Source organism: Leptonychotes weddellii, chromosome 7 (assembly GCF_054177405.1).
Source record: "Leptonychotes weddellii isolate Sample4059 chromosome 7, ASM5417740v2, whole genome shotgun sequence".
In the NCBI taxonomy this organism is placed as follows: domain Eukaryota; kingdom Metazoa; phylum Chordata; class Mammalia; order Carnivora; family Phocidae; genus Leptonychotes; species Leptonychotes weddellii.
The window spans coordinates 44,501,160-44,523,972 of NC_138375.1; the positions used below are offsets into that span (position 1 = coordinate 44,501,160).

The 22,813-nt window shown below is 41.4% G+C and overlaps 1 long non-coding RNA gene and 1 pseudogene across 2 annotated transcripts in view; one reads left to right on the plus strand and one right to left on the minus strand.

Moving 5' to 3' along the window:
* LOC145722596 (uncharacterized) overlaps positions 1-22,813 on the plus strand; it is a 373,387-nt gene that overhangs the window by 42,917 nt on the left and 307,657 nt on the right. The window lies entirely within an intron of this gene.
* Positions 1,830-18,328, minus strand: LOC115939950 (peptidyl-prolyl cis-trans isomerase A pseudogene; annotated as a pseudogene).

Here is a 22,813-nt window from a genome sequence, read left to right on the forward strand (position 1 = left end):
AACGTATGATTAGAGACAGCTGAGGGGCAGACGTGGTACAGATGCAGACACAGAGGAGGGGTTGGACAGAAAGCTAACGGGGACCTAATCTATTAGAAGAGGAAAGGCCTTTGAAAAGTGAATTAATGATATTCATAGCTGCATCAGGTAAGTGGCTGGCCAGAGTTCACTGATAATGAGGCCAGGGTTGAATTCCCATATGGACCAGAGAGCTTCATGTGGAGAAACTATGCTGTGTACTCCCTGGCTGTGAGACTTAGGCAAACACATACCTCTCTCAACCTCCGTTTCCGTCTGAAATGGGGACATGTACCCCACTTGCCTGCCCATATCATAAGGAACAAATGAAAATGGATAGTAATGTGCTTTTTTAAATTATAATTTTTAAATATGATCTTTTACTGTACAGTAATCTTATTACTGATTACATTATTAATTTCATGGTCTAGGCACCTTCCTTCCCTACTTGTTCTGCAGTGTATATCAGCTGGCTATCTCTCCAGTGGATATTCAACCACACTGTGAATGTTCCTTATAAATCAATCAGTAGCCCTTCAATAGGCCCATTAGACTGACCCTGAGTTAGGAAGATTATTTTCATAAAATGAATACGACCTACATTCTCAAGTGCTGGTGCTTGGGCTTATTCTACTCATTCCTGGCTAAATCTTTGTCTTACTTATTTTAATGTTTGTTATACTTGATTGCAGTGCTTCTAACCACTAACCACTAGTGTGGATTTCTGTCTCCTCCTCATGAGTGAGTCCTAGGCTGAGTCCCCTCTGACCTTTGTCCTTTTGCCTGATCTCTAGAGAACTAGAAATCAGGTCATTTGGTGTTCACTACCCAGTGATGACAACTAGAGGTCACGTGTGCCTCCCCCCCAAACTCATGCTCATCATGGACACTGCTAATGGATTATTGCACTACTTCCTATTGATGTGGTTTAACAGCTCTGACTAATATGGGTAATCACTGGCTACATGTGGCTATAGAGCAAAACAATGAATCATGGAACACTACATCAAAAACTAATGATGTAATGTATGGTGATTAACATAATAATAAAAAATTTAAAAAAATTGAATGTTGTACAAGTAAAATACATGCAAGACCATGAAGACCTCACAAAAGAAAAAAATGTAAAATAGCTCAGTAATTTTTACATCTATTACAAGTTGAAATGGATAATATTTTGCATATATTGGGTTCAATAAAATATGCTATTAAACTTAATTTTACCTGTTTCTTTTAACTTTTTTTTAAAGATTTTATTTATTTATTTTAGAGAGAGTGAGAGAGAGAACACAGGTGGGGAGAGAGTCAGAGGGAGAAGCAGACTCCCCACTGAGCAGGGAGCCCGATGTGGGGCTCGATCCCAGGACCCTGGGATCATGACCTGAGCCGAAGGCAGAGACAACCAACTGAGCCACCCAGGCGCCCCTCTTTTAACTTTTTTTTTAAGTGGCTACTAGAAAATGTAAAATTAAAATGTGGCTCACATTTGTGGCTCATGTTCTATTTCTGCTGTATTTCTGCCTTCAAATCATAAGACAGTTCTCTAAGCATTTGATGAACAATAAACCAGAAATAAAAGGAGTTATATTTTATGGGAGCAGGAGAGAGGTTGACACATTTCGAGTTTACATCTCAGAAGGAAAAAAAAAAGAACCTTGAATTTATCTAATTTAGTGGCTCCCCAAAATGTCTCTGTATTAGAAAGTCCTGGGCTTAAATTGGCAAGTTATAGATTTCCAGGTTACACCCCTGGAGATTCTGGGAGATTAATAGGTCTAGGATGGGGCCCTGGATTGTGTGTTTTCTCCTCCTCCTTCTTCTTTTTTTTGGTTTAGTTCTTATTTTATATGATGAACTTAACTCTGCAATCCCGCTAGAGTTGGAGGGGATAAGCAAAATATGAAACCCACAGAACTGCAATGAGAACACAAAGATTATAGGATATTTTGAGCAGGTGAGGGTGAAGAAGTGCTCATCTAAGCTACAGAAGGAATGGTCTGATGGTTAAAACACAAATCAGATTTATTAGATTTGTTCATGGTCAGCAATGGTGACCTTGCTGGTCTTGCTGTTCCTAGACCCAAAGTGCTCCATGGCTTCCACAATATTCATGCCTTTTTTTATCTTGACAAAGACCAGGCTTGCCATCCAAGCCCTCCATCTTGGCAGTGCAGAGGAAAAACTGGGAACCATTTGTGTAGGGTCCAGCATTTGCCATGGACAAGATGGAAGGACCCATATGCTTTAGGATGAAATTCTCGTCATTAAATTTCTCCGTATAGATGGACTTGCCACCAGTGCCAATATGGCATGCGAAGTCGCCATCCTGGCACAGAAATCCCAGAATAATCCTGTGAAAGCAGGAACCTTTAGAACCAAATCCTTTTTCCCAGTGCTCAGAGCATGAAAGTTTTCTGCTGTCTTTAGAACTTTGTTTGCAAACAGCATGAAGGAGTGGCGGCCCAAGGGCTCGCCTTGCATGGCCATGTCTAAGAACACAGTGGGGTTGACCGTGGCTGGGCCGTGCTGGTATCTGCCTGGATTGTGTATGTTCAGTAAACAGCCTGGGAGATTCTGATGTGCAGCCAGGTTTGAGAACCCCTGAGCTAGGACATTTTTTACATTTCTATGAAGGGACTTTCTTGGGGTGACAGGTTGCTACTGGCAGAGCGAGGACCAGAGCACATATTCCTCAAGGATTATATTTTGTACCACCGATTCCAAGAGTATTTTGTACTACTGTGACCCAAGAGGATTCCCAGAACTCAGGATGGAATGAGGAACTCAGGCTGCATCTCAGCAGGCAGGCACGCTTCTCTTCTTTATTTGGAGAAAGCCCAGTTTGGCTCGGCAGCCCCCTCTGTTGTCAAAAATCCCCAGCACAGCCTGGCACAGCTGCTGGCTTTGGGGAAGGGAGCAGGGGGAGGGAACACAGAAAGATGAGGCATGAAGGATAGTCTATGGCGGAAGCTACTTGCAGCCTAAGCCCCTTGGAGCCAGAAGGGCCTGTGGAGGTTGTTTACCTGACTGCCTCTTGGTCTGGAGGAGGAAATTTGGATAAATCATTTCACTTCTCTGTGCCTCAGTTTCCACATCTGAACAAGGGGGATCATGACATGCTCTGTACCCCTCCCTCATTAGAGACTATCATAATAGTCATAGCATAATGCGAATTTTTTTTTTTTTTTTTTTACCAGTATCTTAGTCCGAAGACACAGCTAATTAGAGATAGAGGCCAGACTTTGAACTCTGGTCTCCAAGTTGAGGCATCCCATGTAATTTCAGCTAACAAAGACAGATGTATTCAGCTGTTTCCAGAGGGACAGGGCCAGGAAAAGCTTACAAGGGAAGTTGAGCCTGCCCTCATGCCTAGGTGAATTAAAGTCAGGTAGCTGCCCTCTTATTTATACATTCATTCATCACCAATTTATTCGGCTTATATTTATTGAGTACCTCTTATAGAATTGAAACTGCAAGATGTGGTGTTACTAAGTCAAATTAGATGGGTTTTTTGTTATATCTATGGTTTTTGCTGTGTCTCCCTGAATATTTCTTTTGTCAGAAATATTCTCAATTAGCTGTCACTGTGCACAAATAACATGACTGGGTGAAATAATAATAACTGTCATTTATTTAGCATTAGTTATGTGCCAGGCACAGTGCTAGGCACTTTCCAGAATAATACCTTGGAGCACAGAAGAAGAAATAGATCTAGGGAGACTTAGTACATTTCCTAAGGAAACAGGTTAGTAGGTGGTGGAGCCAGATGTATTTCCACCCTTTAAACCACAGTGTTATATTGCTTTGAAAAGTATTTCCTTTTGGTAACAGTGTTAGGTAGCTATAAGGCCCTAGGCAAAATATCTATTTACTTGTGCATGTTCATCAAACTTATTTATCAGTGAAAAATAACCTAAAATATCCAAAATAAATTTAAATAAATTATAATACAATATTTTTGAAGAATAATTGGGAAAGTGCCATTCATAAAATGCTACTTCATAATAGGAAGATTTATACCTCTTTGGTACTAATTTTGTAAAACACCTCCCCTTACCCATAAATATTAAAAAAAGGATGGAAAGCAATTCACTGTTGTTTTCAATATTGTTGTTGGGTATTAGCGCTTTGGAAGAGTCTTATTTTCTTTGAACATCTTGAGTTTCCCATACTTTCTACTTTTTTTCCCTACGTTCCCCCCTGTATTATGACAATTCTCAAACATACAGAAAATATGAAAGAATTTTATAGTGAATACCCATATACCCACCATCTAGATTCTACAATGAACATTTTACTATGCTCCATCACTTAACTACCCATTTCTCTATTTATCCATTTTATTTTTTGATACATTTCAAAATAAGTTGTTGGCCTCAATGTTCCTGTGCCCAAATACTTCATTATGCTTATTGTTAAAATTCAGTGTTTGTTGTGTACCTTTTTTTTCTTATAAGGTAAGATTTACTTGCGATGAAGTGCACAAATTCTATGTACCATTCAGTGGGTTCTGACAAATGCATCCACCTGACAAATCCTTAGCAAGATACAGAACATTGTCATCACCTTGGAAAGTTCCTTCATTCCCGGTCAGTCCCTTTCCACAAAGCAACTTCTGTGCTCATTTTTTTTCCAGGACGGGTTAGTTTTGCCTGTCACAGAAGTTCATGTAAATGGAATCATATAGTATGTAGGCTTTTATATAAAGTTATTTTATTCAACAATGTTTTTTAAAAAATTTTTTTAAAAAGATTTTATTTATTTATTTGACAGAGAGAGACACCACGAGAGAGGGAACACAAGCAGAGGGAGAGGGAGAAGCAGGCTTCCCGCAGAGCAGGGAGCCCTATGCGGGGCTCGATCCCAAGACCCCAGGATCATGACCTGAGTGGAAGGCAGATGCTCAATGACTGAGCCACCCAGGTACCCCTTTTTAAAAAATTTTTTTAAGATTTTATCTTTTCATTTGAGAGAGAGAGAGCACAAGCAGGGGGAGAGGCAGAGGGAGAGGGAGAAGCAGACTCCCCGCTGAGCTGGGAAGCCGACATGGGGCTTGATCCCAGGACCTGGAGATCATGACCTGAGCCGAAGGCAGATGCTTAACCATCTGAGCCACCCAGGTACCCCTTCAACATAATGTTTTTGAGATTTGACCATGCAGAGTTCCTCTCTGGACCATGAGATCCAGACCATGCAGGAACCAACAGAGTTCCTCTCTGTTGCTGGGGTGGGACAAATGTACCACTGTTGGTATTTCCATTCTCCTATTGATGGACATCTAAGCTATTTCCAGCTTTTGGCTATTATAAATAAAGCTGTTATGAACATTCTTATACAGTCTTTTTGTGGACATGTGTTTTTGTCTTGGGTAAATACCTGGGTGTAGTTCTGGGTCATAGAGTAAGTATATATTTTGTTTTGTAAGAAACCGCCAAGCCCATTCCCAAAGTGGTTGAGCCATTTTATACTCTTGCCAACAATGTAAGCAAGTTCTGGTTGCTCCATATCCTTGCCAGTATTTGATGGTGTGAATCTTTTAAATTTTAGTCATTCTGATGGGTGTGCAGTGGTATCTCTTTGTAGACCACATGTTATTTTTATAATCAGAAAAAAAGTTTTATAAAAAAAACCTGAAATGATGCCAAGGAAAAGAAAGAGAAAGAAAAAAGTACTGGAAATAAATTTGGTAAAATTAATAGTGTTCTTTGAGTGATTTACGAATGGATTTCTTTCTTGTCCTGCTTTGCTTTAGTTTCCAAATGGTCAAAAATAAACACGTATTCCTTTTATTATGGAAGAAAATGTATCTTATTTGTAAAAAATATTACCTATGAGAATTAATTCATTAATCAGAGATAATTCAGTGATATTTTAGCAGTCATGACTGTGTGACAGCTTAAAGCTTAAAAAAGCCTAAAATGTGATAGCTGGGTTTGATGGGTTATATTTGGGTCTTACGTGTAAATAACTCTGTATGAGCAAAATGCTTCCTGTCTGGGGCGCCTGGGTGGCTCAGTCAGTTAAGCGGCTGCCTTCGGCTCGGGTCATGATCCCAGGGTCCTGGGATCGAGCCCCACATCGGGCTCCCTGCTCTGCGGGAAGCCTGCTTCTCCCTCTGCCACTCCCCCTGCTTGTGTTCCCTCTCTCGCTGTGTCTCTCTCTGTCAAATAAATAAAATCTTTAAAAAAAAAAAAATCCTTCCTGTCTGGGCTTCAGTTTCTTCCTCTTTTTTTTTTTTCTAGAGAGAGAGAGAGAGAGCGTGCGCATGTGAGCAGGGGATAGGCAGAGGGAGAGGGAGAGAGAGAATCTTAAGCAGGCCCCATACTCAGCGTGGAAGCCGATGCAGGGCTGAATCTCACAACCTTGAGATCGTGACCTGAGCCAAAACCAGGAGTAGGATACTTTATGGACTGAGCCGCCAAGGTGCCCCTCTTCCTCTTTTTTATAAATGGGTTAGAATAGGTTATTAGAATAGGTTATCCTCTCCCAGTTATAAAGAAAATGTGTGCAAAACTGATAGGCATTTGAGGAAATCAGAGATAGGACAAATAGGCTTTGATGGGGAACAGAGGTTTGTTCCTTAGGAGTTTCAAGCTGAGAGAAAAAGAGCCATTTGCCCTGGGACTCATAGGAAAGGTCCAGAGCCACAGAGAGAGACTGTAAGATATAGCAAGGAGAATGTGAACTTCAGAGTTAGATGGTCCTGGATTCAAATTCTGGTATAACACTCTTCTTGAACTTTGATCTTGGGCAAATGCTTTAATCTCTCTGAGTCTCAGCTTTTGCATGTGCAAAACGAAGATCATAAAACGTTTATCCTTTTGGCTGTGTGTGTGTGTGTGTGTGTATTTTGAATCAAATAACATTTACAGACATTAACATGGGTCAGTCTTCTGCCTTGAAATGTAGTAGGCAAGTGACAAAACTGGGGGAGAAGGACTTGGAATAGAGGGAAATAAAAGGGGCCAGAGATGAATTTAGAAATCTAGATTGTGAAGGCCTAAAGGAATGCTAGAGACAATCTAATCAAAACGCTCATTTTGCAGAAGAGATTAAAAATAAGGTCTAGCATTGATTCCGCATGGAGATGGCGGCCAGGCCAGTATGGGAACCCAGGTGTTTTATTTTCCAGTTATATCACGAGGCTTCTGCTAACTTCACAATTTAACTCTAACTTAATGTCAGTCAGATGAAGTGGAATTTTCCTTGCACATTCCACTAGGACCACTTTGCTTGGGGTTCTCAAATGCCATAACCAACAAGAGAACAGAAAGCTCTCCAGGAGACTTGTCAGTGGAAGATTTAATTCTTCTCTTCAACTCTTTAAATTTTACAAGTTCAAGTGATAGGCATAAAAACCATGTTGTTGGTCAGCTTAGCTCTGTCCCAGAACTGTCTGTTGCATTTGACTCTGATTCTTCCTAAGCTCAGGTGCAAACTTCCCTGGAAAGTACTTGCTGCCCACTGAGGGATTTTCTGTGTATTAATTTCATCCATGAGAAGTTTCCTGCATTGTCCTGGCTTGCAGGCTAGACACTTACTGTCTGACAATTGTATGATTTTCCGGCACTTTCAAAGGAGACCAAATATCCCTGCCACACTGATTTGTCCTGATTAGTTTCTGTCAAAGTTGTTTACCACTGGTTTGGTGGTGTTAGCTTGCTTCTGTGCTTAATTTCAGAGAAAAAAATTTCTTTTCACAAAGCCAAAAAGTAAGTGCTTAGAATCCTTCCTTTCAAACCTTCAGTTTTTTTTGGTCTGTAGAAGCAATTTCTTGGGTGGTTTCATTGGCTTAGTAAGAGAAAAGAGAAGAAAAGAAAGAAAAGAAAAGAAGAGAAAAGAAAAATCAAGATCCAGCTTGAATCTTCTCTTGCTCCGAATCTCTATGAAAAGTCTTTTTTCCTTGCATACCACACCCCTTACCGACTTTGCAAAGGGGTGCTCAAGGGTGAGCACTCTCAGCCCTGGAGATCTTGAGACAGGAAATAACATTAAGCTATCCAAGGGGTAGCACCCCCTCCCTCCGTTTCACAGGGGGATTTTTACTCCAGCCTGATTCAAAGAATAATGAACCTCTTGTGAGCAAATCTCTTAGGAAACGTCTGATCTAGTTTTCTAAGATGTTCGTCAGAGGAGTGAGAGGACTTTGGGACTATGAAGACTGACTCTGGATCCATCTTATCTTATTTATCTGCTAGAATCAGGGTTAGCTTCCTGCTGGAAGGAACAATTTCTGCCACGCTCCTTCAACCCAAGACAGAAAACACAGAAGAAATATTGATACATTCTTGTGCTTTCCAACACAAATGTATTTCATAGAGTCCTTCCTGCTATAAAGAAATTCTTTGATAGCAAAATGTAAGAGAGCTTTGTTCATAGAAAAGTCCTTTCTTCCCTTGGCTAAGGGCTCCTTGTTCTTTTGCCATCTCTACTCTCTCCCTTGCCTGCTTTGTTTATATGACAAAGTCAATATTGTACTCCACTTACTGACATTCACTGTGGTTAGGAAGATGGAGTTGTATGTTTTGGCCCTAAGGGCAATGTGGTGGAATAGAAAGGCCTGGAACTCAGTCTGGTGTCATAAATTCAGGCTCTGGTTTTGCTGGTGATTTCTCAGACTTCAGCGTCACCAATCATATCTAAGAATAAGACTTTACAAAATATTTTTCATAACACATGTGAGACATTTAACACAGGTCCAGGCACAGAGTAAGCACACAGTTAGTTCTAGCTGTAGTTGACTTAAAAGTTCGTTTCACCAACTGCTTTATTCCTTAACGGGTGTGTGTGGCAGGGGACTGGACTCCTGTGAGAGTATGAGAAGGAGGGCTGCTGAAAGGGGGCCAGGATAGGAAGAACTGAACAATATTTGTGGAGGGCACACATTGGCTTGTTCTTTTTCTGAGGGCTGACTCTTCAGTAGTGGGTTAGTGTGTGATGTAGTAGAAATGTAATAGACTTTGAGTAAGACAGATTTGGGCCCCAGGTTCTGTTCTGCTGACTTTAGTTGTGCAATGTTGTGTAAGTTCCTTAAAATACCTCTTTTATAGGTTGAGTAGAGTGACCCAAGTTTTCTGTGCTCTTCCCTGCCTTCCACACCTGAAGCTGAGAGAACTAGGCTAGAGCACTGGAAATGACTCCATTCTCTGTGTGAAACCAGCCCTGAAGAAGCAATTAAGGCAGCCTAAAGGTGTTGGCAGAAGCCTAATAAACCTTATGGGCATGTTATTTGGGGTTGCTAACCTTTCTCACAATTGGACACTTCTATTCACAGATTAGCACCAATAATAAGCCCCATTGAAGAGAATGGCTCTAATTGGTTCCTAGTTGTTGCTCTGGGATAAAAGTTGACCATCTATTCTGAGAATGGTCTTTCCGAGGCTGTGTCTGCAGTTTGCTCAAATGAACTGATAAATCAATGAAAAATTCACTTCACAGAGTTGTTGGGTCTGAGCAAAGCTCTGACTTCTTGCAGGTTTGTGCGTGAGTGTGTACGTGTGTATGAGTTTGTAGGTGTGTTAGAGAGAGGGAGTGTGTGTATGTGTATGAGTTTAAAATCATGATGTAGACAAATGAAAATACTTAGAAAAATAAACTAGCCAAAGGCCCAAATAAAAATCCGCTTGCTTGACTCATCTCTCCTATATTAGTGTAACTCAAAAAGCAAAAGGAAAACATTTTTTCATAGTGAACATGACCTGTCACAAATTCTAATGCTTTCGGAGAAAAACAAAATGATGAGAAGAAGATTCAGCCCCAGGATTGAGGATTTTCCACACCTTTCTCTCCAGGAAATTATTCTAGGAGGGATATCCAGGTCAGGTATTGTTTTGGTAAAGGCCCATTGTATAATTTTTTTCTTGACTTGACTTCTTCATATTCTTTTATTGTGGTAAAATATACATAACATTGACCATTTTAGCCATTTTAAAGTGTACAGTTCAGTGGCATTAAATACATTCATCCTGTTGTGCAACCTTCACCAACATCAGTCTCCAAAACTTTTTCTTTCATCTTCCCAAACTGGCACTCAGTACCCATTCAGTCCTTCAGATTTTTAAGAGACAGCAAATTACAGATTTTGGAACCATCTATTCCTTATTCACAAGAGGAGTTAGTGCAGGAAATAGCACATCATTTATCTTTCCTTATTTATTTATTCAGTTACTCAGCTGGTGTATGCTGATTACTGATGATGAGCCAGGTACTGTGTTGGGGATGATGTTGAACAAACCCGACAGAATCTTGCCCTCTCCGACTTTACAGATTCTTCTCTTCTTGTTGTGGTGGGCAGAATAATGGCCTTCCAAAGATATCCATGTCCTAACCCCTGGAACCTGTGACAGTGCCGCTTTACATGGCAGAAGGGATGGTGAGATATGATTAAATTAAGGATTTCCCCGCCTTGTTACATTTATATTGAGGTAAAAGAAAAAAAGAAGAACATTATGGATGTAGGGTAAGGATCCTGAAACAGGGAAATTATCCTGGATTATCTGGGTGGGCCCAGTGTAATTACAAGGATTCTTTTTTTTTTTAAATAAAGACTTATTTATTTATTTGAGAGAGATAAAGAGGGAGAGAGAACATGAGTGGGAGGGGCAGAGGGAGAGGGAGAGAGGAAGAACCCCAAGTGGACTCCTCACTGAGCATGGAGCCTGATGTGGGACTCCATCTAACAACCGTGAGATCATGACCTGAGCTGACACCAAGAGTTGGGTGTTTAACCAACTGCACCACCCAGAAACCCCTATAAGGAATCTTATAAGGGAGAGATGGAAGGTCAGAAAAGGAGATGAGACAACAGGACTGAGTGATGGGAAGGGGTCCATGAGCCAAGGAATTGGGAAAGCCTCTAGAAATAGGAAAAGGAGAGGAATGCATCTTCTAAAACCTCCAGAAGGAACACAGCTTTCTTGACACCTTGGCTTTGGCCCGTAAGACTCATTTTAGACTTCTAATCTCTAGAACTGTAAATATAAGGTAATTTGTGTTGTTTTAAGCCGCTAATTTGTGGTAGTTTATTATAGCAGCAATAGAGAACTAATACTAATCCTTGTCTTTTTGCTTAGTGTTAAGGAGTTTCTTTATTATGAGTTTTCCCTGGTCAGTTCAGGAAACAGGCGAGTGTAAAGATTTTGCTCTTGAAGTCCTGCCTGCCCTATGTCATAAGTCTATGTCTGGACTTTCAATGGACTATGACTTGTATTTAATTCATCTCTTATTTTTCTCACTCCCTAGTACCATGCTAGGTGCGTTAAATGTCTAGCACTCAATCTAGGAAGCATCCTACACTTGAGTAAGGCTCTTTCTGCAAAGAGGTCAACAACATTCAGGGGAGGAGGTCATTCCATTACTTGGTAAATTTACAGATGTGTAATCACTTTGCCTGTAGTAAAAATGGTTGCTACCAAGTGCTGGTAGTGTATTCACATGTGCTGTATAGTAAACTAGTAAACTACAAGATACATGATTTTTCCGAGACCCAGATAAAAGGAATAAATGTTCTGTGCAGGAGTCTTTCTCATGCTAAAAATAAAATCTTTGACAATTCTAAACTCTCAATATTTACTTAGTCTTGTGCTTTTCTGAAACAGTAATCCTTATCCTTTTTGCTGCATGATTCCCTCTTAAGAACAAAAAATGATATTTTTGAAGCTTTTAGACTTCATTCTGTGGCCTCCCTCTCCAATCTGCTGGGCAGAGAAAGGTCAGGGCTGAGTGCGAAAAGGAGTAAACTGCTACCGGTCTTGGGAAGACAAAAATGTGAGCATGAGAATGGCAACTCCATGTTCTCTGCTGTCTTGACCTAAGGCCAGAGAAGAACTGATTCTTCCATTTACCTGATTTTTAGAGATCCTCATAAAATTGAATATCTTTCTATTTTTTTTTAAAGATTTTTTATTTATTTATTTGCGAGAGAGAGAATGAGAGACAGAGAGCATGAGAGGGGGGAGGATCAGAGGGAGAAGCAGGCTCCCCGCCGAGCAGGGAGCCCGATGCGGGACTCGATCCAGGGACTCCAGGATCATGACCTGAGCCGAAGGCAGTCGCTTAACCAACTGAGCCACCCAGGCGCCCAAATTGAATATCTTTCTAAAGAACAAAACTGAGGTGCTAGCTAAACTCCTCTTTTTCATGTTAGAAATGAAATCTAAGGCACAGAAAGTCGAACCTCTTTAAAATGGCTTACAAGGTCCTTCATGACCCAGCTGGCCTTCTCCCTATCTGTCCAGCCTCTTCTCACACTATTTTGCCTCCTCATCTTCCAACCATTCTGAATTTTTTTTTTAGTTCCTCTAACAGTTTGAGTCTTTCTAGTGTCCTAGCTTGTACCTGACTCAGCCTGAACCAGGCTTTCTTCTCCCCTTTCCCCCACACCTTGGCCTAGCTGACTCCTACACAGCCTTCAGCTTAGAGGCTGCTTCCTCAGGGTAGCGTCCCGTCATCCCACGCCACGCTGAACTGCTCCTTTGCAACACAGCTCTTACACACTGTCTTACTGATGTCATTTACTGGTCTTTCTCCCCGACTAGACTGTAAGCTCCAAGAGGGTATGTTGCATGGGGGCCTGTGTGTCTTTTGTGTTCGTTGTTTTCCCTACCGTGCTTGGCACTTCATTCTAACAGACTGGCTCTCTGCCCACTGGCCAAATCTACCTCAGTCAGCCTTTTATGTGCCACCATTTGTTTTAATTGCACAGTTGTACATGACCGAGCAAACGGCAGATAAGTAAGTACCTGTAATCAAACAGTCGGAAGATTTTAAGCACTTTTGTTCATCCCTGGAACAGTCACTGAGCCTTGGCAATAGGCAATTTAAATTCTGGACAACGAGTTTTCAAGCCACTTCAATGGCTACATTTTGAGAACAGTGGAAAAACTCCAACCCTTTGATAATTAGACTGAATCAGTTTTCATAATTCTACTTTATGCACTAGAATGGTTAGCAAACTTCATTATCAGTGGCCTGATGAGAAAGCTTTTAGCTTCTAATATGGACCTTGTACGTAATATCGATTTGCAACCAACCTATGGCCACTCTGCACAGCAGTGTTTCTTAGACAAGATGATCTTACAGTTTCATCATTATAAATAATTTCAAAGTAGGCTCAGGAAAGAGGATACAATTAGCATCTTGTTTATGTATGTTTGATTCAGAGGAAGGACAGCTGACTGCCACAGTTGAAAGCAGCTACCATACACCTCTATAACACAGGTAGCCTGCATTTGCTGAAGTTGTAAATTACCATCTTTTCTTTTGCTTTGTATATCCAGAACATTGCCAGATTCTAAAGGACTCTTACTAATTAAGAGGAACACATCTTTAAGAAATTTCTAGAAAAGACATATGACTTATTATCTGACAGAGCATCCCAGTCTTCCCCTTTTGTAACACTCATAAATTACTCCTTCAATGTCTCTTTAATCCACAGTAATCTAAAGCATGAGACTCCATCAAGGCAGAGATCATTCTGTCTTTGCCACTGAATCCGTAGCACACAGACAGTTCATATATATTTGTTGGTTGGATAGATGAGTGACACAGATGAATGAACTTCCATAGTGATGTGTTGGTATATAGGCAGTTTTATCTTTGGCAGCTCTACTTTACTCTAAGTTAGAACTCTATAGCTTATTTGGAAAATTGCTTTGCATCCTGTTTCAGTATGGCTCCATAATAAACCACCCCAAAACTTATGACTTTTGTCATAACATTTCTTTTGCTCACACAGCTGCATTTTGAAGAGTGCTCAGTGGAGAACTCATTTCTGCTCTCCTTGGTGTGGGCGGGGGCAGCTTGGCAGCTGGAGAGGGGAGTCATTTGAAAGCTGCTCCTTGCCTAGGCTGGGAATCTTGAACAGCTGAGGGCTGGATCAACCAGGGCTCCTCCAACATCTCTCTCTGTCTCTGCAAGGTCTATGTAATCTCTCTAGCATGGCGGCTTCAGGGTAATTGGAATTCCTACATGATAGCTCAGGGTTCCAGAGGCACATATTCTAAAGAGAGAGAAGAAGCCAAGTAGACGTTGTATTGCTTTTTGTCATCTAACCTCCTAGGGCTCATGGCATATCTTGTGCTGCATTCTATCCCTTTGAAGAAGGCACTGTGGTCAGCCTGTAATCAAGCGGAGGTTGAATTACATCCCACCTTTTGTGGGAGAACTCGAAAACGTGTTTCAAAACCATCACTTATCCATTCACTGTTCTGGAAGTTTTGTAAAATCAATAAAGTCACAATCAACTAAGTTGAGACTTGAAGGCTTATTCTGCTTGAGACAAGAACTCCTGCAGAGAAGTAAAACTAGAATACCATTGTCAATTCTTACATACAGGCATGAAAATGAAGAGGTTGAATGAGGACCCTTTGTAAGCCAAAGCATCATAACTCCTCCAAAAGGTAGAATTTGGGGGTTCATTTCTGTTCTTTGAATGGGTGCAAGTGGGACTCTTACAAAGGGAGAAGAGATATAACAGGCAATGTCGATGTTGGCATTAGTAGGCGTATGCTTTACAGTACCCTCATTGCTTCCGACCATTCTGGCTCATCCCCCCAGTGTAGGCTCCAGGAATGCTGGTTAGTGACTTCTCTGATCCTCCAGTTGCCCTTTTCAGACCATTTCTTCCCCAGCAACTCCCACAGTTCATTTCTATCCTAAATACATTTTCTATTTTATAATGCTGAGAGGGTTCTGTTATCTGATAGAGAAGAAACCGACATCATATTATTCTATTAAAAAATTCTTATTTTTGACTAAATACAGCTTGAATAGCTTTTATTTGCAATCTTCATATAGATGGCAGCTATAAACCATGTATACGGACCTTTTAAAAATCTAATGGAGTTCCCCAGAACATTGTGCATTGATTTCTATTAAAGCATTACCCAAAGATGGGTAAAGATGGATTGCTGCTGAGGTTCTTGAGGCCATGCCTCATAGGCCCGAGGTGTGAGGAGGGTCAACTCTTATTCCCCCACCCACTGGCCTGAGGAATCTTACCTCAGATTACCCTCAAAGCACCAAAGGACCGAGTGACTGACCACTCCTCTCCACTCTGGAATAACCTAGTTAGGTGCAGATTAGTTGCTCCTAGAATGCCTTACCCAAATCCCCTCTGGGCTGCTGGCTGAGTATTTACAGCCCTATTAGAAAGAGCCCATCTCTCCTGACCCTGGACAAAGCCTTCAGGACTTACAAGTGTGATTTGGGGTTGTAATCAGAGCCCTCCTATTTCCACCCCTGTCAAGCAGCTTTCCTTTTTGGCCCTGGAACAAAGGCACTTTGGGGAGGGGTAAATACCATTCATTTTTTTCCTGATAGACAAGAGATGGACACAGAGAAATATCTCAGTAGATTATCATTCTGCAGTAAATCTCAATAAACCATCATGCTACATAGGTAAAATACCTTTTGCTATTAAAAGAAGCTTATGAATGTCAGATGAAACAGTGTATGGGAAATTTTCTTTTCTTTTTTCACTGTGTTTATAGGGTATAGATGTGAAAAAATTTCTTGGATGGAAGTGATGTTCACAAGTTAAGACAAGGACAGAGCAAAAGGGTTTTCAGGATGAAAGCAATTACAGAGGGAGTAGTACCTCTCTTTTGCAGATCTATGTTTGCTGACTTTTTTTTTCTTCTCTCAGAACTTCTAAATATGGTGAGTTTCTGCTGAGTCCCTGAAAATGGGCCGTTTGCAGAGTATTTAAAGAACTCAAGGCAGTGGTTCTAAGCTCTGAGGATCTCTTCCAAAAGGGAGGTGGGGAGGATTAAGGAGCTGCCAAGTTTATTCCACAGATGTGTGATTCACTGACCCTCGTTCTTAAAATACCTGACAAAGTAAAGTCTACAAGAGTTCAGATTACGTGACTGGACCAGACTCTGCTGCAATCTGCACTTTCTCCAAATGTAGGGGTCTAGAATAAGATTACGTTGAAGAATGTAGGTGTTAGTGGAAGTTTTCCTGCTAGCTCTTCCCTTTATTAACTGTGTGAACTTTGTGCCAGGGACTCACTGTCCTTAAGCCTCAGGTCCTTGTCCCTAAAATAGAGGTAATAACAGCATCTAATTTACCTCATAGACTTGATGGTGGTATGGGATAGTGGTTAGGAGTGTGGATGCAGAAGCGGAGTGTCCAGGTCCCACTGCAGGCTCTACTGTGTATTAGCTCTGTAAGAGCTTGGGCAAGCTCCTTACCTCCCCAGCCTGTTTCCCCATATGGAGAATGGAGCTAACAAAAGGACCTAGCTCCTAGAGTTGCTATAATAATTTCATCAAGAGAAGTAAAGTAGTTAGGAAAGTGCTAGGGCCTAGGAGATCTCAGGAAAGGGAAGTTCTTCATGTAGTTTTAGAAGCAGGAATGAGATTGGGGGAGCCAATGTCAAAAAGCCTAAGTAGGCTTACGGTGGATACCCACATCATGGGGGGTACGAGGGAGATACAAGGTGCAGCACTATCTTACATGGCATGAATTCTTTGCCTAGAAAGGTTCTTTGGACAGTTATCTATACTTCACTTACAGACTGATGCTCAGAATGCAATTAAAGAATAAATTTATTAGCCTAAGACAGTGTGTTTTGGTGACTTAAAATAACAAGAACCATTTATTATTCTCACAGTTCTTTCAGTTGACTGGGCAATTTTGTTTCACATGGTGTTAGGTGAGGTTGCAGTCTTTCGGGGTGCGCAATTGGGTGGGATGTCCAAGACGGTTTACTCACGTGGTACACAGGCAGTGCTGACTGTTGGCTGTGAGCTCAACTGGGGATGCCAGACCAAGCACCTTGGTTCTCCTCCACATGTCCTTTCCTCGTGGCTTTGGTGGCTCACAGCATGTGTCTGTGTTCCAAGGGTTAGGAAGCCGAAGCTGCTAGTCCTCTTAGGATGTGGGTCCGGATATTTCAGAATGTCACTTCTGCAGCCTACTATTGCTCAAATCAGTCCTAGGACCAACCCAAATTTCAGTGGAGAAAAAATTAAACTTCATCCCTTGATGTGAGGAGTAGTAATCAGGGAGAGGAAGGGCACACAGGACGGAGACTAGCTATTGGTATTAATAGTCTATTGCTGTGTAACAAATTGCCCCAAAACATAGCAGCTCAAAACAATGGACATTTATTATCTCTCACGGTTTCTGAGGGTCAGGGATCTGGGAATGACTGAGCTGAATGGTTCTGATTTCAGAGTCTCTCATGATGTTGCCGTCAAGCTGTCAGCTGGTGGGGCAGTTTCTGAAGGAGCTGGAGTACCCACCTCTAAGCTCATTCATGCGGCTGTTGGCAGGAGGCTTTCAGTTTCTCGCCGCATGCTTCTCTCCCTAGGGCTGCTCATCATATGGTTTACCCCAGGAGAGTGGTCTAAGGAAAGATAGAGGGAGGGAGAGGGAAAAGGAGAAAGAGAGAGTATGAGAGAGAGACAGAGAGAGAGAGAGAGAGAGATCGATCAAGCCTAGAACTGAAATCTTTTTATAACCTAATCTTGGAATGACATACTGTTACTCCTGCTATTGGTCATATAGACCAAACCTGGTACAATGTTGGAGGGGTGGCGGCTACAAGATGGTGTGGCTTGAGGATTACTGAGGATCATTTTAGAGGCTGCCTACCCTACTACTACATAGTGATGCTGTGCACAAGAAGCTTGTCGGGAGCTTGTTAAATTTGCAGATTTCTAGTTTGAGATTCTGATGTGGACCACACTTTGGGGATTGTTGGTCATACAAAGACTTTAATCTTATTCACAGTCTGAGGGCCAAAGGGCAGCCAACTGTCTGCTGCAAGTGCACATTTACACACCAGTGTGAGTAGATACGGGTTTCTCCTTTGCCTCCCACAGGATTTGATGCATACTAAATGTGAAGACCACAGACCTCTGGGTTGTTTGGAGCAGATGACACTGACAGGTTATGGCTTTTTTGGTTTTGGGTTCTTCAGTGAACTCATTTTTTTTTAAAGATTTTATTTATTTATTTACTTGAGAGAGAGAGAGGGAGAGAGAGAGAGAGAGCATGAGCAGGGAGAGGAGCAGAGGGAGAAGCAGACTCCCCACTGAGCAGGGAGCCCGATGCGGGGCTCGATCCCAGGACCCTGGGATCATGACCTGAGCCGAAGTCAGACGCTTAACCAGCTGAACCACCCAGGTTCCCCTTCATTGAACTCTTTGCCTATTTTTTATTTTCCTAAGCTATAGATCTCTGCTTTTGATTGGCACACATGTTGTCAAATGTAAGAGTACCTGTCAGTGGCCGCTTACTTGCAGATACTCATCACTTGCATGTGGACATCGATGATGTCACTACCAGTGGATTTCATTGTTTCTCCAGTAAGACACTAAATTCCTAACCTTCCGGTTTGACTCAGATCACTATAGGGAAGCCCTCCAAATATATTTGGATTTGTCTCTCCCTCCTTCTGCCCCTCCCTCACTCACTCCTTCTTTTCCTCTCTCCCTTCTATTCAACAAAATACCTGTGTAGGAGTCACCTTTTGGGCTGTCTGCTTAGCTCACAATGATTTTTTCTTCTCTTTGGCCCCGTTTCCATTGTCCTCAATAACTGTGTTTGAATCATATAGCCCTGACCAACTGAACTTAGTAAATTGGACCACTGTGGATATCTGACTCAAACTAGGCATTCTGATTCCTTCCCTGGAATTTGGAATTGGGACCAAAGAGGAGACAACAAGGCATTCTTTTTGCATGGCTGGATTCCTGCCCTGTAGGTGCAAAAATTGTGGTGGAACTGAGTCCCGTCACCACCATCCTCCCCTTTTGCTGTGTAATCTGATAGTAGAATAGTCAGTCTGTAGTGCAAAGCAGTTGTAGGAGTGAATTGGTGATGGAATATGGGAGAGTGTGACTTTTGGATTCCAGATGGCTTTCCATTTCTTGTATCTGTCTCTTCTAGGATCTTGGCTTGGATTTTGTATGCTTTCCATGTATGCTTATAATTTGTACCTCACCTTTCCACCCTTTTAAATTTAAGCTAGCTCCCATAGATTTCTGTTACTCAGTTTTTTTTTTAAGATTTTATTTTTAAGTAATCTCTACACCCAATGTGGGGCTTGAATTCACAATCCCGAGATCAAGAGTCTCATGCTTTACTGACTGAACCAGCCAGGTACCCCTTTGTTACTCGATTATTATTTCAATCTATTTATATGGGCACTGTGGCTATACCCATAACCTGGTGAGTTCAGATGTTAAAGGGGAAGATTCTTGCTGAAGGCCACCTCTAGAATAATAGATGCATGGACATGAGGTGATGAGAGCACTGAGGAGGGATTCCTTACTCCATCTGAGAGCGCTGGCAAAGGTTTCATGGGGCAGGGGAGGTTTGAATTGGGCTTTAAAATATGGTAGGAGTTGATGAGAAATGACAAGATTCTAAGTCCAGTGTGGTCAGACTGGTGTGTAAAGGCATAAGGGAGAGCGACTATAGAAATTGGAGGTGGGATTTGATGCTAGAAAAGTCAAGCGTTTCTTATGTTATGCTAAAAATAACAAGACATATTTTCAAAAGAGAAATGAAGATAATCTAAAGCATAATTTGGAACAATTGGTCTGGAATATCTCCTCATTGTGTATTCATTTGCTATGCACTGTAATGGAGCTGGTCCTTATAAGTGCATTTGGAATTCAAATGACTTTCATATATACCTTCTGTAAGGTTTGGCCTCTACTTCAGAGGAAGCTATTGAAAAACATCCATAAGCTTCCATTCTGGTTGTAATATTTCTGTGGCATGGGAAAGGCATTAAAAAGAAGACTTTCACACATCACATTTGGCCAGGCAGATGTTAATTAGAAACAAAAGCAATTTGTGTTTAATTTAATGGTAGTGGCAGATTCATTATACTGTTCTTTGGTCAGACACAGTGCAATGAAGGTAGATTTCTATGTTGTTTTTCTCTCTCTTTTTCATTCTCTTTGTCTTTCACAGTCATGGTTTAATGTATTTCCTGGGGATCCTGACTTTTAATTTTCTCTCCCATTTGATTTTTTTTTTCTATATCGTCACTATTATATTTGAAATTTAATTCTTTTTTGCTTCTAAGCTTTCATTTGTTTATTTTTGCAACCTATAACTACACATTTCTAATTTTCTTTATGGTGGGCAAAGTCAAATTGTGGGTTATTCAGGAGTTGGCCACCCAATTACTACATCACGTGACTCTTATTTTTTCCTTCTTCTCCCTATTGCTGATTTTATAATCTTTTCCTGCTCACTAACATACTTATTAACAACTACCCTGGGATAAAGGAGGAAAAAGAACTCAACAATTAATATTTGGTGAGTTTTGAACAAATTCGATAAAAGGTTGGTTGGGAAGGATTTGAAACTCCTGGGTAGAAGCGAGAACTTTGATTATCAGGAGAGCTGGGTTTCTTTTCTGAAGTCTTAGCAAGCTGTAAGAAAACATCTTCTTTTAAGAAGACTGGCTTAGGGCGCCTGGGTGGGTCAGTTGGTTAAGCGACTGCCTTCGGCTCAGGTCATGATCCTGAAGTCCCTGGATCGAGTCCCGCATCGGGCTCCCTGCTCGGCAGGGAGCCTGCTTCTCCCTCTGACCCTCCCCCCTCTCATGTGCTCTCTCTCTCTCTCTCATTCTGTCTCAAATAAATAAATAAAAATCTTTAAAAAAAAAAAAAGAAGACTGGCTTAAAGGAGACCTCTAGACTACCTCTTCAAGGGATAGCTTACTTCTCATTTGAGAAAGCAGAACAGAACTCCCACTCTCTTTATTGAAAGATGCAGATAGGTAATATGGCTTTCAGGCCCATGGATGTGTGTTCTAGTCCTCACTTTGCCATTCCCTAGCTATGTGATAACAACAGAAGCAATATAAATAATAAAAACACACTGATGGCTTATGGTGCTATTGTTATACTCCTGGCATTTTACTTGTCTTATCATATTTCGTTCTTACAAAAAGACCTTATGAAATAGGAAAAACTATCTATTATATATAGGGAAACTGCGTCAGAGAGCACTTATGTAGTTTGTCCAAGGTTACTTGGTTGGTAACTGGCAGGAGTCTAACTCCAGAGCCTTTTTTCTTAATCAACATATCACACTTTCTCCCAACACTCAATTGCCTGGTCTCTTTGGACCTCAGTTTGTCTTTACAAAAGGGAAACTCTGATTGTTCTGATCTCCTCTCCCTATTGGAGAGGATCAAGTGAAAGGGAAGATGTTTTGAAGACTATAAAGTAGCAGAAAAATCCCAACAATTATTAAGGTAGACAAGCTGAAAGAGAGAAAGAGAGCGGAGGAAGGCTCCCTGGAGTGAGAATTAGAGTTTGACCTTCAGTAAAAGGGCTGCCGTCATTGTGCTGACAGCCCAAACTGGGGACCGGGGTCACTTCTTCCAGGGCTGTCAGAATGGCAGGGGCAGGGGATGGATCGCATCCAGGCGTGAGAGGTACTAGAGTCTCTGGGCAGATTCACTCAGAACTTGACCTTTTGAATGTAAAACACTTGTCAGGTTGCCAAGTGCCAGCTAGCCAGGGGGTGGATTCAGCCAGGAGAATAATATTCCTGTCACTTTTCCAGGGATGCTGTCTCTCTAACTGGACCCTATGACCACAGGGTCTCTTTCGGAAGAGAAATGGCTTCTACTGAACTCAGGGAATACCTAGAAACTGGGATCTCTCTATCATCTGGTTGGCATTTCTCAAGTTTTAAAACCCATTTCTCCGTTTTATCGTGATAAATTCTGTAATTTGTATTATAAAAATAATTATATATATTTCATTTCCTAACTATAAAATTGTGCAGTTTGAGTGTTTTCACATTATGTGCCCCTACCTCATGTCTGGTAAGTCTCTGTGGGTGGGGTTTTGGTGTGTGTGTGTGGGGTGCTTGTTCTCTTGGGAATCACTGATATAAATAGTATATTTATAGAAATGTCTCAGTCAACCCATTTGGACAGGAGATTTGCACAAGAGAGCTCTGTGAAAAGCAAAAACATGGGTCATTCTATAAACTTGGTGGAAAAGCTTTCCTTTAGGAATCAAATCACAGAGGGTGAGGATGAGAGGGTAGTAATTTAAGTCATCTACTTAGTCACTGACTACTTAGAATATGAATCCACATCCTTGTTGTTTAAATGTTTACAGTTAGGTAGGTTGTAAAATGGCTGCAAATTCTTCTCATCCCAGATCGTTCTCCTCTTTGCCACATGGTTTTGCTTGTCCTTCCATCAAGATATGGAGTCTTTTTTTTTTTCTACCTCGTAAATCTGGGCATTAAGAAATGTGATGCAAGCAGAAGCTTGAAAAATAAAAACACTGGGCTTGCCCTCGCTTGCTGCTAGGACCTCTTTTGTCACTAAATGAAGAAGCCCAGATCAGCCTGCTAGAAGATGGGAAAACATGGGGAGCAAAGAGAGGGAGCCCAGAGGAGGCCGCTATGCCATCAGTTCTGCCAACCACCAGGCATATGAGCGAAACCACCCTGTCTTTGTTCGGGTTGCTATAACGAAATACTAGAGAGTGGGTAGCTTAGAAATAGCAGGAATTTCCCACAGTCTTAAAGGCTGGGAAGTCTAAGATCAAGAAACCAACAGATTCAATGTCTGGTAAGAGGCTCGTTAATTGATAGCTGTCTTTTTGCTCTGTCCTCACATGGTGGAATGGGTGAGGGAGCTCTCTGGGGTCTTGTGATGTTGTGATTTATAATAACTATATATTTGGTGTTCCTCTATTCCTGGCTCAGAGCTTCTAAGATCCTTGGAATTTCCTAAGTAATGTGAGCAATAAATGTGTCTTTTGTTATTCCTAACAAGCCTCTTTCAACC